Source organism: Falco rusticolus, chromosome 10, assembly GCF_015220075.1.
Source record: "Falco rusticolus isolate bFalRus1 chromosome 10, bFalRus1.pri, whole genome shotgun sequence".
Lineage (NCBI taxonomy): Eukaryota > Metazoa > Chordata > Aves > Falconiformes > Falconidae > Falco > Falco rusticolus.
Genome location: NC_051196.1, coordinates 37,181,699 through 37,197,366, shown reverse-complemented (window position 1 = coordinate 37,197,366; position 15,668 = coordinate 37,181,699). Strand labels below are relative to the sequence as shown.

General features: G+C 59.1%; 1 protein-coding gene across 3 annotated transcripts in view; it reads right to left on the bottom strand.

Annotated features, from left to right (window-relative positions):
* The window catches only part of DLGAP4 (DLG associated protein 4), a 157,618-nt gene extending 142,431 nt beyond the window's left edge, over nucleotides 1-15,187 (bottom strand). The window contains exon 1 of one of the 3 annotated variants that reach the window (XM_037401642.1): nucleotides 14,950-15,187. The gene's annotated coding sequence lies outside the window, so the exon portion shown is untranslated. The remainder of the gene's footprint in view (nucleotides 1-14,949) is intronic. The other 2 variants (XM_037401638.1, XM_037401639.1) reach the window with 2 other exon arrangements.
* Between the last annotated feature and the right edge of the window lie 481 nt (nucleotides 15,188-15,668).

The window sequence follows — 15,668 nt, the reverse complement described above, 5'->3', positions numbered from 1 at the left end:
CTGACAGTGATGTTTAGCAGCCATTTAGAAATTGCTCTGAAGGCAGCAAGGCGCTGTGAGCACACCGCAGTGTGGAGCCGCATCTGCTCTATGCCAGCCAGCCCAGGACCACCCTACCGGCCCCGCTGCCAGCAGCTCCCTCTCACCCTGGGAGGCTCTGCCCGATGCCATCCCCAGCTCACACAGCTCCTGCAGCAAGTCTTGCCCTTCTGCAGAGCTTGTCTGGCTTTCAAGGATGTCCCTAGGCCATTTGGCTCCTAGCCCTGCTGCCATTACTTCATATTTATTTAACAAAATTAAAACCTGCTTAGCGGGGCCAATTGTAGGCAGGGGAGACAAATTGGATCTTCATGCTGCTGCCAGAGAAGGGCAGTCTGGCGCCGGGCTGGAGGCCACCTGTGCTGTCTCATGGGGGATGTGGACCCTCCTTCCCATAGTGGCAAGTCATGCCAGTTGGACTGGGCAGCAGCACAACAGGTGTCCCAGACTGCTCACGCCACTTCTTGGGGTTCCCCCTTGTCTCCTTCCCTGCGTGGCCATGGGTGGCAGGAGCTGGCTCTGGCTGGGGAAGGACTCCAAAAGCCCCCACTGGCACCTCCATGATGTGATGGGACTCCCTGAGAGCTACAGAAGATGTGGTCCTTGTGAGAGCAGACAGGCACGGCCATACTTCTGAGGGGATCACCCCAGCCCTGCGGCCGCCGGCAAGGGATGATGGAGACAGCCCCGTGCCCGTGTGGTTTGGGTGATGCCTATGACAAGTGTGTGGAGGCTGCCCTGAACACCTCCAGACAGTGCCTAAAAACGAGACACGGCTCCCAGCAGAGCTGCCCTCAGCCCCTTCTGAGCCCTTGCTGTCCAGCAGGGCCCCTCTTTCCCATGCAGATCCTCACAGGACTGGGCTCCTCTTCCTGAGTCAGAAACTTGCTCCAGGTCAAACAGGAGATCAGGTGGGTCTAGGACCATCTCAGGAACTGTTGTACGGCTTTGGACTTCCCAAAAGTCATCCTAGGTCTGACCCCCATTCCCCAACATCACGGCCCTTCTAAACCCCAGCCCACCGATGGGCACAGCCAAGCAGCTCAGCTGCCTCCAGAAGTGCTCCATGCTGCGTGCAAAGACTTTCCATAGGAGAGGGAGCAAAGAGCCAGAGCTTGAAAGCATGAGCCACATCTCCAGGGCACAAGGGCAGAGATACCCCTGCCCTCCACTGCTGGTATGACCCTGCTGGGACTCGATGTCTGCAAGTCCCTGGGTGGCTCCGGGTGGCCCCCGCTGACCCCTGGTGCTGACCGAGCTCTCTGGCACCCCACACTCTCAGCATCACCCCACACAGAAACGCAAACAATGTGAAGGCAGACCGGGGAATTAGGAAGCCTCAGCGATGGGCACGGGTACCCACAGAGGAGCAGCTTCATCGCAGAGAAGAACCCAGCCAGCTTAAGGTATTATTAGATCCAGCTACAGTGGTATTAATGAGTGCTTTCAATTTTAATGAAGTTAATCTACCTGTAAAAGCTCTTTAGGCCCATAAACATATGACTGGAGAGAGAATAGGACTTTCAGCCACATTTTTATAACATTTGAGCGTGTTTTTTACAGACGGTCATTTAATAGTGATGCCAGCACAACAGCTGGGAGGAAAGCACCCACTGTCCAAACCGCAGCTCCCTGCACCATGGCAGTCAAATGCGGAGCAACCTCTTGCTCAAGCTGCATGGACTTCTAGGGGAAGCAGGATTTCATGTTCCCATTATGATAAAAGTTAGAAAACGTGTGAATTTCAGTGGCAAAACATGTATTGCCTATTCTCCCTGAGGAGAAGATGGTGCATGCAGAACAAAGCTCATGGAAACAGAGACAAGCCCCAGCCTAGCAGAGCACCCTGGCCCACTGGGGTCTCCCTGTCCTCCCCCCGTTCCCAGCTCAAGTGGAGAGGCCAGTCACGCTGAAGCTGGTCTCCAGCCCCCACCAGCAGGTCCTTGCCTGCTTTGCCAGCAGAGGTTCACTTTTCTGATGCCTCCAGTTACTCTTGGGGTTTGAGTCACTGGCTTTGATTCACCTTTCCCATCTCTGGGGAAAACAGGAGAGTCAGAAACTGCCTGAGACCTGGGATGACCTCCTCACATCCACAGGTTTGGACTTTCTCCTCCCTCCTCCCTGTGAATCCTGTGAAACTCCCCTTTCTGCACAATGCCGGCCGAGCACCAGGTGCCAGAGGACACAAAGACTCCCCAGGGAGCAGTGCCTGGCCCAGGCTGGTCCTCCTTGCCTGGAGGAGAGGACAAACAGGGCCACCCTACAAGAAAACATCAAGCTGACCAGAAAGCTGCACGTCACATCTGGAGAGAGAGGAAAGAGCAAGAATGGCACTGGAAATTGAAACACGGTAAGGAAAACATCAGTCAGTGCCCCCCAGGTGAGGCAGGCTGGGTCTCTAAAGGCTTTTGGGCTCTGATCACCAGGGAGAGGGAGGGGAGGGCAGGACCTGGGGCTTTCCCTGGCTGGCCTTCACACACCAACTGCCTGGGTGCTGTGGAGCAGTGGGGACCCCCTTTAAGGGGTGCCAGGGCTGGGTTCTTGAGTCCTTGCCAACTACAGCAATGGCTTAGTCTCCCACCATTTTGGCTTTCCAATCAAAACCACCTCTCCCTCCAGCCCACCCCACCCTCCAGCAACATTGCCAAGGGCAGGAGATGCCAGGTACCACGGGACCCACCAGCAGCATCCAGCCCCGCTCCCACCCCTGCTCTGCTCGCCCCGTTACCGGCAGCTTTATCACAGGCTGGTGGGGCCAGGGGAGACCTGGGGGTTCCTAGCACGCCTCCTACACGGGGAGCTCACCGTGGGCTGCTGCAAGCCACCGTCAGACACATCCCTGTGCCAGCACTGAGGCGGGACATCCCTGCCTGCACGCCCAGGCCAGCTCCCAATGCACCCGCTTCACCACGCTGCCAGGCACTGCCTGAGGCCAGCAGCCAGGGCCTCTCCTTGCACCAAGTTCCCTGAAGGCCACAATGTGCTGTGACTTCTCATGGAAAAGGTCCTGATGGGTTCCACGGTCCCATGCAGCCCCTCATGAGGTCACTGCCCTGCCCAGCGTGGGAAACCTCAAAGCAGCTGCCCATATCCCCTCTGTGTTCTCCTGCTGGTCGTGTTATCCCTGGCTTGGAGGTGACACTCAGGGCTGTGGGGACACCTGGCCTGCACTGCCTGCTACGGCTGGTGGTAACGGCACTGCTTCTCTCCCAGCTGAGACACCAAACTGAGGCAAATGTCCTCCGGTGGCAGCGGGACAAAGCCCTGCCCGGGGCTGGCACAGGCACAGTTGTGTGTGGCATGCCTGAGCTCCCAAGTGCTCCTGACGGAGTGAGCCGGGAGCCGTGGCTGCCCAGCCGGGGACCGGGCAGCAGTGCCGCGACAAGGCTGAGGAGCCAGTCAGTTAATCAGCCTGTCCTCAGATGGGAGACTGGACCCGACTCCCATGGAGAACAGTTTGAAGACCTGAGGTTGAGCCTGATGTACATCAATGTGTCTTTATACCCCTCTGAGAAAGGGAGGTCAAAGCAGCTTTACATCTCTAGTGTAAACCAGTAGACCAGCATAAAAAGGCATTTATGGAATTAAAATTTCTTTTTGTCTGAAATTTGCCTTGGTGCACAGAGACCCTAGCTGTTTCTGCAGCAGCCTGTGGCAGTGCCCATGGGGGATGCTCCCAGAGCAAACTCTGCAGGGGACACCCACAGGTCCACCCCAGACCTGGACGAGAGCTTGGCGGGGGGACCCTGATGGAGCTGGTGAGTGCTTGCTCTGAACCATCCCTGTGGAGGAACTGGAAGTGGCTGGAGAAGTGGGGATGCCAAACACATTCCTAGCTGCTGGCAGGGGTTTTTTTTGACATCAGAACCACAAAGCAGGAGTTCCCAAACATCTATGGCTAATCTTTGGCAGGATCAGTCCAGAAGGGTCAACTGATCCACAGGGGGATGTGCAGAATGCTCTGGGGCAGAAATCGATAGCCAGCTGCTTAGTGCCTGGGTTGTGGTCATTAATCAATCAACACGAGAACATCACAGGGTGTTTAGAGAACAGCTGTGGCACTGAGCAGCATTGAACCAGGACAAGCCAGAGCAGGACCTGGGTTTCCTTCTCCCCCAAAAGAGCACATGACCAGCAGCAGCAGAGAGCTGCAAGTGCTAGCAGGAGGACTAGGAAGATGCATGCTACCAGGAGTCTCTGCACTTCTGGAGCTACCCCAGGATGGTTTCATGGATGTTTTGAGGGACAAGGCTCTCCAGGGGCAGTACAGATACAGTTTGGAATGTCCACTAACAAGGTTAAGAGCCTGACTCAGAGGGACCCCTCCACCCCCCAGTTTGCCCATGGGGCCTTGGCTGACAGAGGCCAGCCTCGTGTCCTGCAGCTTGTCTTGCTGTGGCCCACGCTGGATTTGGCCACTTCTTCCCACAGGTGTGCAGAGTCGCAGGTGCTGGTCTGTGCTCAGCTCCTGCCAACATCACCTCCTTGACCCCTCTTTGTAGGTCACCAGGGTCTGCCAAAGCCACCAAACCTCACAGCAGAGGAAAGGAGTCATGGTCATCTAGCAAGAAGACTAGGCAGTGGTTCTTGGAGCAGCACAGGGCAGGAGGGAGCAAGTCAGTCAGGGCTCATCATCGCCTGGAAGCGGCTCACCTTCGCTGGGACAAGCGGTGCCACCAAAGTAGGGCTGCCAGGCTCCCTGGGGCCACAGCGGCACAGAGGCTTTCTTGGCGTGCTGTGCGGAACAGGGCGTATCATCTAATTATATCGGCTCTGTCCCACAAAAAGGAGCTGGGAGATGGGGTGCCCTATTTACACAGTCCTCCTCCAACCCCCGGCAGCTGCAGCACTGGTGCCAGCCTGCCCCTGGCCCAGGGACTGCAATGACTTCATGTCCTTTGGCCCCATCAGCTGGAGGAGGGGAGCAGCAGACCCCCACTGCCCGCACCTCCACACCCATCGAGGCACAACCGCTCCCTGGCTGGATGTTTGCTTCTGCCGGAGGGCAAGACAGTTGCAGGGGTCCGGGTCAGTGTCTGATGGATCAGTGGCCTCTCTCCAACCCACCCTCCAGCCCCTGGGCTGGCTAATACTGGGCTGCCCCACAGGCTGCGAGTGATCTTATGCTGCCACGGAGGTGTGGGTGTCGGATCCGGCACTCTGGGGGAAGAAACCCACTCTGGCAGCTCAGCAGCACAACACCACAAGGCTGCTGCAGCTCATAGCCTGGGCAGATGTGTCCTCACCACAGCACCTTGCACATGCACCCATGCCAGGAGCCATGAAGGGGTCAGCAGCAAAGGGACTCAGACCAGCTATGAACAGGTTGCTTGAACACCCCAAGACTGACAGCATCCTCACAGCTCTGTGCCCCACTGGGCCAGGCTGCTGCAGCCCACTCCCTGCCCAGCACTTGCCTTCCTCCTCAGCTCAGATCCTGCTCTAGGAGGTCTCAGCACCTGTGGGGTGGGTTGCAGTGAACCCACCCTGCAGGGCTGTTGTACCCTGTGCCAAGAGCCTTTGGGAGCAGGTGGAGCCATCAGGAGGTGATTGCCATCTCAGGCAGCACAGGACTGACACCATCAGGGCTATGCCACGAGCAGGAGCAGGCCAGGCAAGCACTTCCCTGCCTGTGATGGGAGAAGAACTGGAATGAACACACCAATGCCAGGGTTATTCTCCCACTTTGAGGGTGCCAGGCAAGGAGACTGAGCAGGAGCCAAGGGCACTCAGAGCTGGTGCCATAGTAGTGCACACAGAGGAGGGGCTGCCAAGGGCTTGGTGGATCCCACCCAAAGTCTGCGGGGTTCACCTCTCAGAAACTTCACTGTGCTCTGGAGGTGCTGGGCACAAACCTCCCTCTCCTCACATGGAACCTCAGGGTGCTCCAGCCAGCCAGCAACCTTCCCAAACGGTGACAGAGACTTGGCCCCTCTGTATGCCTGAAGATGTCCCTTTGACCTTCCCAGAAGCTGGCCTCGGGTGACCCTCACCCCTGGCACAGCCCTGTGCACTCCTCCTCAGCCACCGGTCCTGTTGGGCTGCAGGTGGCAGGCGTGATGCGCAGCCCTGCGCCCTGCTCTGGTGGGGCTGGTAGGAGAGGGCTCCCCGCCAGCCTCATCCCAGCCAAGCCCAAGGGCTGGGGAATGGCCGCTGGTGGGGCTGTGGGCCAAGAGCAGATCGAAAAGCGCTCCTCACCTGACGTTCTGTGGTTGCTAGGTGATTAAATCATCCATCTGCTTATGACAGCACGGGAGAGCAGTGAGTCAGTCCCCTTCGTACAAGACAACAAAGGGTTTTTCAACTCCAGCCCACCTCCAGCCTGTCCCCAGGTCTGTCAGTGCCTGCAGGACGCTCAGCCATATGCAAGAGGAGCAGGGTGCCCAGCGCCGCAGCCCAGCATCCCAGCGCAGGGCGGCTGCCAGAGGCACCATGGTTCTGATGAGCAGGACCTCCACGGCATCCTGGAGAGCACAGCCAGGCAGCTGTATCCTCGCAGCACCACCTCGCAGGAGGGTTTTGCTTTTATTGCACCTAGAGCGACTTGGAGGGGTCAGATGAGCCCCACCAGCAGCAAAGGGAGGACTGCTGTTAGCCCCCCGCCAGACAGCCCAGCACCCCCAGCGCAGCCACCCAAGCACCTTCCCCCTTCTGCAGGCTTGGCTGCATCTGCCGCAGGGACGTCGTTATCATTGTACATGCGGAGCGGCTACGACCACGCGCTTCGGGAGCAGAGCCCAGGGAAAGCCAGCAGCTGCTTGAGGAGAGCAAGGCAGGAAGGCAACAGTTTGGGAGAAAATAACATTTTCATAAAGTGTTTCAAGTCTTTTGGAGGAGGAAAGTGGGAAGCAAGAGAAGGAAGAGCCTCTGTGTACGTGTGTGTGTGTCTGCATAGTGAGAGAACACACCAGGAGCCTCCCTTCCCACTGAGAAGAAACCATCTCAGTTTCTCAGGTTTTGGTGAGTGTTGAGATACTGGGAAATTAAAGCAATGCCCACAAAATGTGTTCAGAAAGCCCAGTTTTCATTAGTAAGGCTCAGAACCACGCACAGCTGCTGCACAGACCCTTCTGCTGCCAACCAGCATGCGCTGAGCTGGGGGACCAGCTGCTGGGTGATGGGCTGTCGGCTGTCAGGACCCACATCCCCTGCCAACACACAGCCCACTGGATCTGAAGCCCACCAGTGGAAGCCCACTGGATCTGAAGGGCCAGTGGAAACCTCCTGTGAGATGCATGGGCCTTTGTGGGAGCTTTTGGCCACATGGAGCTTTGCTGCAGGGATGGAGCTGGGGGGCCACCCCAGGGGCTGCCCACTCCCTTCTGATGAGAGTTACCTGCAACAGGGTAAAGGAGCACCATGCACAGCAGAAATGGGGCAAAACTGTAGCAGAGCAGCTGGGAGCTGCCCAAAACTGCCTTCTCTGACTCCTGCCACCGCAGGAGAGAGAGTGCAAAACACTCACTGCCTGTGACATCCCTCCCACCCCACATGCTCTGTGCCAGGGCTCAGCCAGCACCGAGGCAACCACAGCATCATCCCAAACCCTGGGAGCTGGGCTGGTGGCCTCCCCACTGTTCTCTGCAGTCCTCCCAGGTCCCCCGGCAGCTATCACGACTTCTTAGTGCAAAGAGACTCATTAATGAAGTGGAAAAGGAGGAGGAGGAGCAAGCTGAATGGTCTGTCCTAAGGGACAGTACAGCAAGGAGGAGGAGGAGAGCATTCAGCATTGATCTCGAGATACGCAGCCACAAGAGGGAGAGGAAACACTGTCCGGAAGATAACCGGGGGTGGAAAGGATGAGGGGTCCAGCTGGCTAGGCAGCCTGCCTGGGGGGCCTGCCAGCAATGGTGGAAGCCAAAGAGGTGTGGGCAGGAGGACAGCAGAGCAGGGATGCTGTCTCCAGTCACACAGCCACCATCAGCACCCCCATCCACAGCAACCTCCACCAAAAAGCAGCTCACTGAGCCGGCAGGAGGCAAAGGAAGGCCTGCAGAGCCACATGCAGGAGGGCTGGGTTCTGGGAGATACCCATGGCACTGCAGGAGAAGCCTCCGGAAGGCTATCCGTTCCATCTGCACTCCCTGCCTTGGAGCTCAGGTCTCCCCACCCTGCAGGGTACCATCCCTTTGCTGGCTCCCGGCACCCTGGCGTGGCAGCAAGCCCGCCGCTCGCCAGCAGCGGCACTGGTGGAGGAAGGAGGACAGGCTGGGCTGTGTGGGAAGGATATTTTTCTTTAGCATGTCGGTTCCCAGTTTCCAAGCTGTCTCTGCAAAGACCTGGCTGCTGCACTTGTGGGCAGCGCTGCAGGGGAACTGGGGGGTGCGGGCGCTGGGTTCCTCCTGGCCACTGACCCTCAGCCACCAGCCCCTGGCCCCCTTGCCTTGCAGCAGAGGGATGGAGCCCTCAGGTGCAGGTCTGCCTGCATCACAGGTGGGCAGCGCTGGATGCTGCCGGGGAGCAATGGGAGGGGAATGTTTCCCTCCCCAGCTTGCAGCTCTCCAAGCAGAGGGATGGAGACATCAGGGTAGCAGGGGCAGGGGCAACATGGTCAGCAGCTCTACGACAGCTGCTTCTCCAGCTCCAATGCCCCTCATTGTTCTGTGGGTCCCCAGCAGCAACTGTTTCCAAACCTAGGGAGCCCTGGTCTGCAGCAACCTCCCATTCCCATGCCACACGGGGGGCTTGGCTACCTGTATATCAGAGCCCACGACGTTGGCCTCCACTGCTCCTGTGCTGGGCAGTGGCAGGGCTGCTCTCCTCTACTCATGCCCTTCAGGGCACAAATCCCACAGGTGGACCCAACTGACCCACTGCATCCAGGACTCCCATGCCTGGCCAGCCCCAGGAAACGCCTAAAAAACTCATCGGGAGCTTAGGTGCCCCTATTCCTGTGCAGCCCTGCTGCCCTGCATCCCATCCCAGAGGGTACAGACACCTTCAGTGAGCATCACCCTCTCATGCTGAGCTGGGGAGGACACTGGCCATTGTGCCGTGGTGGGTCTGTGTGCCCATGCACCTCCAGCCTCCAGGGCACCCAGCATGCTGCCTGGAAAGCATAATCCAAACAGGTGCCTGGCATGAAATTGGTTCTCCCATCCCAGAGATCTGTACCCACAGCAAGCAGGTACTAGACAGGGAATCGCACCAGTGTTCATGAACTGACAGGCTGAGTAACCCTTTGCACCTCAGCAGCTGAAACGCTTCCTCAAGACGGTGCTAGAAGGATTTGGTGAACTTTAGCCGCTTCCCAAACCAGCAGCAGTGTCCAGCTGAGAAAAAAGGAGGGTGGGTTATTTAGAAAATAACAGGCTGACCCTTTCTCATCATTTGGAAAATTGCCTTACTGTTCAGAACACGAAAATCACTGGAAAAGGGACCCTGTCCCTTAAACTGTGTCTACTCAGTCCCAACATCAGCCCCAATCCCCGGCTCCCTCAGCAGATCTGCCCCAGGAGGAGGGTCTCCAGAGTCCGGGCTGCTCCCACCAGGCTCAGTGCTCCCCAGGGTCTCATCAGGAGCTGATGAGAGATACCACCACCCCTGCAGTTTAGGTCCAGCCAAGCCTGAGTGCAAGGCAGCCAGTCCCAGCAGGCACGGGTGATAAATGCCTGGCTGAGGTGCCCATCTCAAGGACTTGCCCAAGTCCATGAACCCGCAGCCGAGCCGCCAGAGCAGTCATCCCCTTGTGCCTCTATGCTGTGGGAAGGATTAATCGGTCAAAGAAATGGTGAGAGTCAACTTCATTCCTGCAGCAAAGAAACTGTGCCATTAAAATCCTCTCTCCTATGACACACACTGAGCCTATTTCAGTAATAGTTTGGCATGGGAATAACATTACTGAGCTTATAAATACCTCGTGGGGTGCTGCTCTGCTGATGGAGCAGTAGGACGTAGCCCTTGCCCACCCCGCTGCCAGCCCCGGCAGCCTCCTGGGGAAGGCACAGCCATCACCACCACTGGAGCTGAGGGTGAAGGGTAGGACACGTTACAGCAGGGCTGTCCCAGGGCAGCCCCACAGGAGAGCTAGGGGCTGGGAGGGGAGCATGGTTGATGGGAATGGGCAAGAACTGGGTCAGCCCTGGAGACACCAGAGGGGATGGAGCTGAGCCAGGGGGAGGATGGAGGTAAGGAGGAGGTGGAAAGCATTAGCATCTAGAGGATGTTTCCAAAGCAAATGGCAAGGGTCACTGTGGCTGCAGCCAAGGCCTTTGTTCTGACTCAAACCAGCCTGAAACATGTGGTCACCCTGTCTCTGTCCTCTTCACAGGGTACCCCAGGTGCAGAGGGGTGTCTCACATGAGAGGAGGTAGGAATTGAGGCTCTTCAGGGCACAAGCTGATGCCCTGAAACATCCCGGGGACATTCACTGTACACCCTTCCCAGCCCACGTGGCACAGAGGGAAGCTGCTCCCTGCGAAGCCCTTGGCCATCAGCCAGGCCATCCTGGGCACTGAATGTGAGAAATCAATGATCCATCTCCAGTGCCTGCTCCTCTATCAAGGCCCTGCGACAATGTGGATGAAGAAAACACCCTGCCACATCTGAAAGGGACAGCAACTGGCGGGGAAAGGGTGGGGAAAGGGTTCCAGCACCCCAGCCATGCCGGCCAGGCCAGCCACCTTCGTAGCACTGCCAGCCAGGGGAATGGCAGGAGCTGCAATGCTGTCACGCGTTTGTCATCTTGCAAGGGAAATCGTGTGGGTGGCCCCTGTCCTGCGAAGACACGTTGAGACAAATAGCTGAGAGATTTGGATATTAAATACTTGATGCAAGGGGACTTTCATGACACTCGTCACAGGTCTCATACTGCTCCTCCTGAGCACAGAGTTAAGCCAGTACAGAGTAGTTTTAATACTCCTGCCTTATACATACTTTATGCACACACCGAGTTGCCACCTACCTTTCCTGCTCACCAGCCAGACCTCTGCCTACCTGCAAGTGTTAACACTGTTCTCCAAAGCTGCTGGGTCCCTCCCACAGAAACAGCACCAAGTCCTCACCAACTGGTCTGTGGGCAGCATGGGGGTGAAAGGGCACACCAAACCCACAGGCACCTGCCGGAGGCCTGAAGGAACAGGGTCCCACAACGTAAGAGTCACCCAAGGGATGCGCAGAAGGGTCTACGCTCCCCCGGGAATGCAGGAGCCAGATGCTGGGGACATCTAAACCATCTCACAGCCAGCAGAGAGTAGGTTTGTGGCTGCTTGTCACAACACACACACACGCCCATCCCCAGAGGCATAAAACCACCAAGATCATCATAACCGCTCTGGAAGTTGTACAGCGCTTCCTTCAAGCAGCTGGAAAGCTCTGCAAAGAGCTGCAGTGAGCCAGGCCTCATTTGGGGAAAGCTCTCAGGAAAGGTAATTTTTCTGACAGCCCATGGTCCAAACCCACCGATAGCCGTTAGAGCTGGGAAAGGCTGACGTCTATGAGAGCCTGCCTGAGCAAAACCTGAGCTGGCATGTTAGGGTTCAGCCTCACAGGAACTTTCCCTGTGCAACGTCTCTGCAAGCAAGAAGGGGCTCAGGACTCCCTTCCTCTTGCACATGTTAAACCATAGCACAAGGTCACACAAGGAGCCCACTGAAAACTCTGTGAATACTTGCACAGTTCTTGTAACCAAAGACACTACCCACAGAGGAACTCGGCTAGGCTTAAAAACAAGACCTGTAAGCAGACACGAATTGTGAAACACAGATTATCTTCTGCAAAGCATCATCACTTTTATGCCATAGACAGTAGGACACACCAAGTCCAAGCTGCAAGAGGTCGGTGCAAGTCTCAGGGAGTGTCATTTTGCCAAAGCTCTGCTATCACGTAGCCAGCTTTCGGCAAGACACAGTGCCCCGAACAGTGGCTCATGCCGAGGGCTTCCCTCGGATCCCCGAGCAGAGGAGCTGAACCTTCACTGGCATTTATTCTGCATAAACCTAAAAACAACCTCCCGACAATCAAGAACAACCAAGCAGACTCCCTGCTCCAAACAGCTCTCTCCAACCACCCCAGCCATGCCCTGCGATCTGCCTACAATCCCTTTGCTTTCAGTAAGTAAAACTGGAGTCCCCCTCACACACAGCCTCCCCATGGGAAGGGTGGGTGGTGTCTCAGCCCAGCCTAGGGTGACTCAGCACACCTCACCATGGTGCAGGAGACCAAAAAGGCTGCCCAGGGCTGCAGAGCTCGGAAGGGACTGCCCGCTGCCTCCAGCCCCAGGCACGGCTGGCCGGAGCGCTCGGCCAGCTGTGGCTTCAGCCCTGGGTGTGACTGAGCCAGGCTGGAAGACGGCGAGAAGAAAAACCATGATGAGCTCTGCGCTCAAAATCAGCACCTTGAACCCTGTCCAAAAACAAATCGGAAGTCAGCACAGCTTCTGGCAACCAGGTGCTGCCTCGCCTGTGGCTGACACTGCTAAGCACAAGCTGACAACTTTGGCCTGAGCCACAGGCAGCAGAACTGGGGACGCAGGTGGCTGCCATGGTACAGGGGTCCTCCCAGGGACACTTTCTTGCAGACTGCTCCCCTCCTCTGCAGATGAGGAAGGGATGATGTGGACACTAAGGAAAGCAGGCTGCCATCTGGATCCAGGACTATTCATCTCTGACAACGGCACTAGCGGCTCAGTGCCTGGGAGAAGTCTGATTGTGGAACAATTAGAGGGGACACAGCACGTTCATTCCTATCCATGCTGCGCCGCTATTACCCAGACAGAAAATAAAGCCTCATTTTTCATGCAAAGATGCACAATGGTTAACATGAGAAAAGCTTGCCTGGGAGGCATGCAGGTATCAAACCAATTTCAAAACGGGTCTCCAATTACTACTCATGTTTATTTGATTTACATTTTTTTCTGGCTTGCCAGATGTGTATGCTCCAAGGGTGAAATTCAGCCCAGCGCCATTGGACTGGCACGAGGGTGCAAGAAGGTGCAAAAGTCTCCTGCTGCAGAGTGGCATGTTTCCCTTGAGCTGCTCTATTCCTTCACCATTTGCAGCCATGCTTGAAACTGTACCGGTACGTCATGTACACCAAGACAGGCGAGGGAGCCGAGCTGCTGCGGAGATCAGAACTCGGTGTGCACACACCAGCTGCCGAGCCTGGATTTGGAAAAGCCCCATTTTCCTGCTGGTGTAAGAAGCAGCCCCATGTCTCAGGAGCAGGAGCGGCGGCTCTGACCAGGCATTAGCTTCCTGCAGGAAGCCTCTGGGCTGGCTCTGCTTTGTGCTTGCTCAGAGGAGAAGCAGTCGGAGGAGGATTCGCGAGGCTCTGAGAGTCCATTTTGCAGGAAGCGTTCCAAGGTGCCCAGGTCCGGTGGGCTGCCAGTCCCCGCGCATCTGCATGGACGCGCCTGCTCATGGCACAGCAGGTGCCAGCCCTGCACCAGGATGGTGGCACGGTAATGGGAAGGTCACCAAGGCTCAGATCCTCAAAGGCAAATTGGTGCCAAACTCCAATTGAAATGACGGCAACAAGGCTCTGAATCCTGCTCCTGCCTGGGCCTCATCCTGGACCAGAGCTTCTTAACTGCGTCATGGCAAAGGACTGTAGGAGAGTTTGTTATGTGGCATCTCTCTCCTGGAGGGAGACTGTCACGTGGGGGGACACTTGTTTGCCCCTCCAAAAGTCTAATGTGAGTTTAATAACCCAACTACCACCTCGGGGCTGATCCACGCCACTGCTGCAGGGAGCCTGCATCCACACAGGAACCGAGGGCACTGCCCTGCCTGGTGCAGCCAGCCGGCTCCATCTCCCTGCAGCCCCTCTGGCTCTGTGCGACCTGGTGCAAAGCAGGAGCACCTTTACACGGGCTGGACCTAGCAGGCAGTGGGGGCGAGGTTCAGCCTCGGCAGGGCAGCTCTGCCAGTGGGCACAGCCTGTGTGTGCAGCACAGCGGGGCCCGTCCCATCCCAGGGAGAGGAGAGGGGGACACTCACGGCCCAAAGGAACGGGGGGACGGGGAGGGGACAGCACACAGCCAGAGGCAGGAGGGCCCTCGCTCAGTGCCAGCAGCTGCTCGGTGAGACAGGGGACAGACACTCAGAGGCGGGCTGGGGGAGGCAGCAGACCCTCTCCCTCGGAGGGGCCAGGCGCTCCCATGGGACACCGTGCCCCTGCCCGGGAGGGAGCGGGCAGCCCCGGCACACGGGTGTGTGCATCGCCGCTTTCCCCACACGTGCCTGCTCCCTCGGCCGCGCTGGCATGTTCCCACACCCACAGCAGCCCCCAACACACACGCACCCCCGGGCTGCACCCGCGTGCACGCGCCCCGCACACGCATGCAGCAAGCGGCGCACACGCAGGCTCGGGCCGGGGATGCTCCCGCACGCGGGCTCAATGCGGCTGGCACGCGCGCGGGGACGGGGACACGCTCCCCCCGCACCCTCGCGCCGGCGGGGCGCCCCCCCGGGCACAGCGCTCCGGCTCCGCAGTGGGTCGCGCACACACGCGCGCCCCCGCAGCCCGGGGCTCTGGCACACGCACGCACCCAGAAGCGAAGCGCGGCTCCCGGGGAGCTCTGCGTGGCTCCGGCCCCCCGGCTGCGCATCCCCCGCACGCCGCAGCCCGCACCGCTCCTCGGCCTCCCGCTGCCCCGTCCTCGCCCTGCGCACGGACACCCGTGGGTGCGGCGGCCACGCCCCCGGTGGGTGCGGGACACGCACACGCACCCGGCTCCGCAGCCGCTGAACTCCTCGTTGGCCGCCCCAGCACATCCAGCCCGGCCCCAGCCCCCCGAGCCCTTCCGCCCCCCGCCCAGCTCGGGCCGGCTCCACGCTGCCCCCCCGGGTCGCGCCCCCTCCCACCTCCCCGCGCTGCGGCGGGGCGGCCGCGGCCCCCAGCCCCGCGGCCCCCAGCCCGGCCCGTCGGTCCGGCCCCGCCGCAGCCCCCCGCGGCCCCCGGCCCGCTCACCTCGGTCCGCGGCGGCAGGAGGCGGCGCCCGGGCCGGAGCGGTCCCGCGGCGGGGCAGCGCCCGCTCCTCGCAGAGCCCCGGCGGCGGCGGCGGGCTCGGCGGGGGGCCCGGCTCGGCTCGGCCCGGCCCGGCCCGGCCCCGGCCGCTGGCCGGCCGCCGCTGCCCCCCTGCCCGCGGCGCGGTCCGGCCGCCTCGCCCCTATGCGGAGGCTCCAGCAGCACCGAGGCGATGCCCATTCATTCAGCTTGTCCCCCGCAGCCCTCCCCTTCCGCCCCGCGCTCCCAGCCTCCTGGATGGAGGTGGCGAGTGATGCTGCAGCGGTACCCAGAGCCCCCGGAGAGTACAGTGCGGAGAGGAGGGAGGGAGAGGAGGAGGAAGGAGAGCAGAAGGAGGGAAGAGGAAAGCGAGGGAGAGGGAGATGGCTGCCCCCAAAACCAGAGCTGGATCTGGAGAAGACTCTGGGATTTCCACGAGGAAATCAGGGCAGGGAGCCGAGCGGGGCTGGCACAGCACCCCAGCACAGCACCCAGGGATGCTGCGAGGGTGGCAAGGGCAAGCAGAAGCCTGGGGACCCAAGGGCGGTGGGCACAGCCCCACACACGACCAGAGCAGTGGCAGGGCTCCCCTGCAAAACCCAAATGTACCCCTCCTGTAAGTCAGGGCTGGCATCAGCCAGAGGGCCACCAGCTCCCCCAGCCAGGAGCTCAGCCTTAAGGAC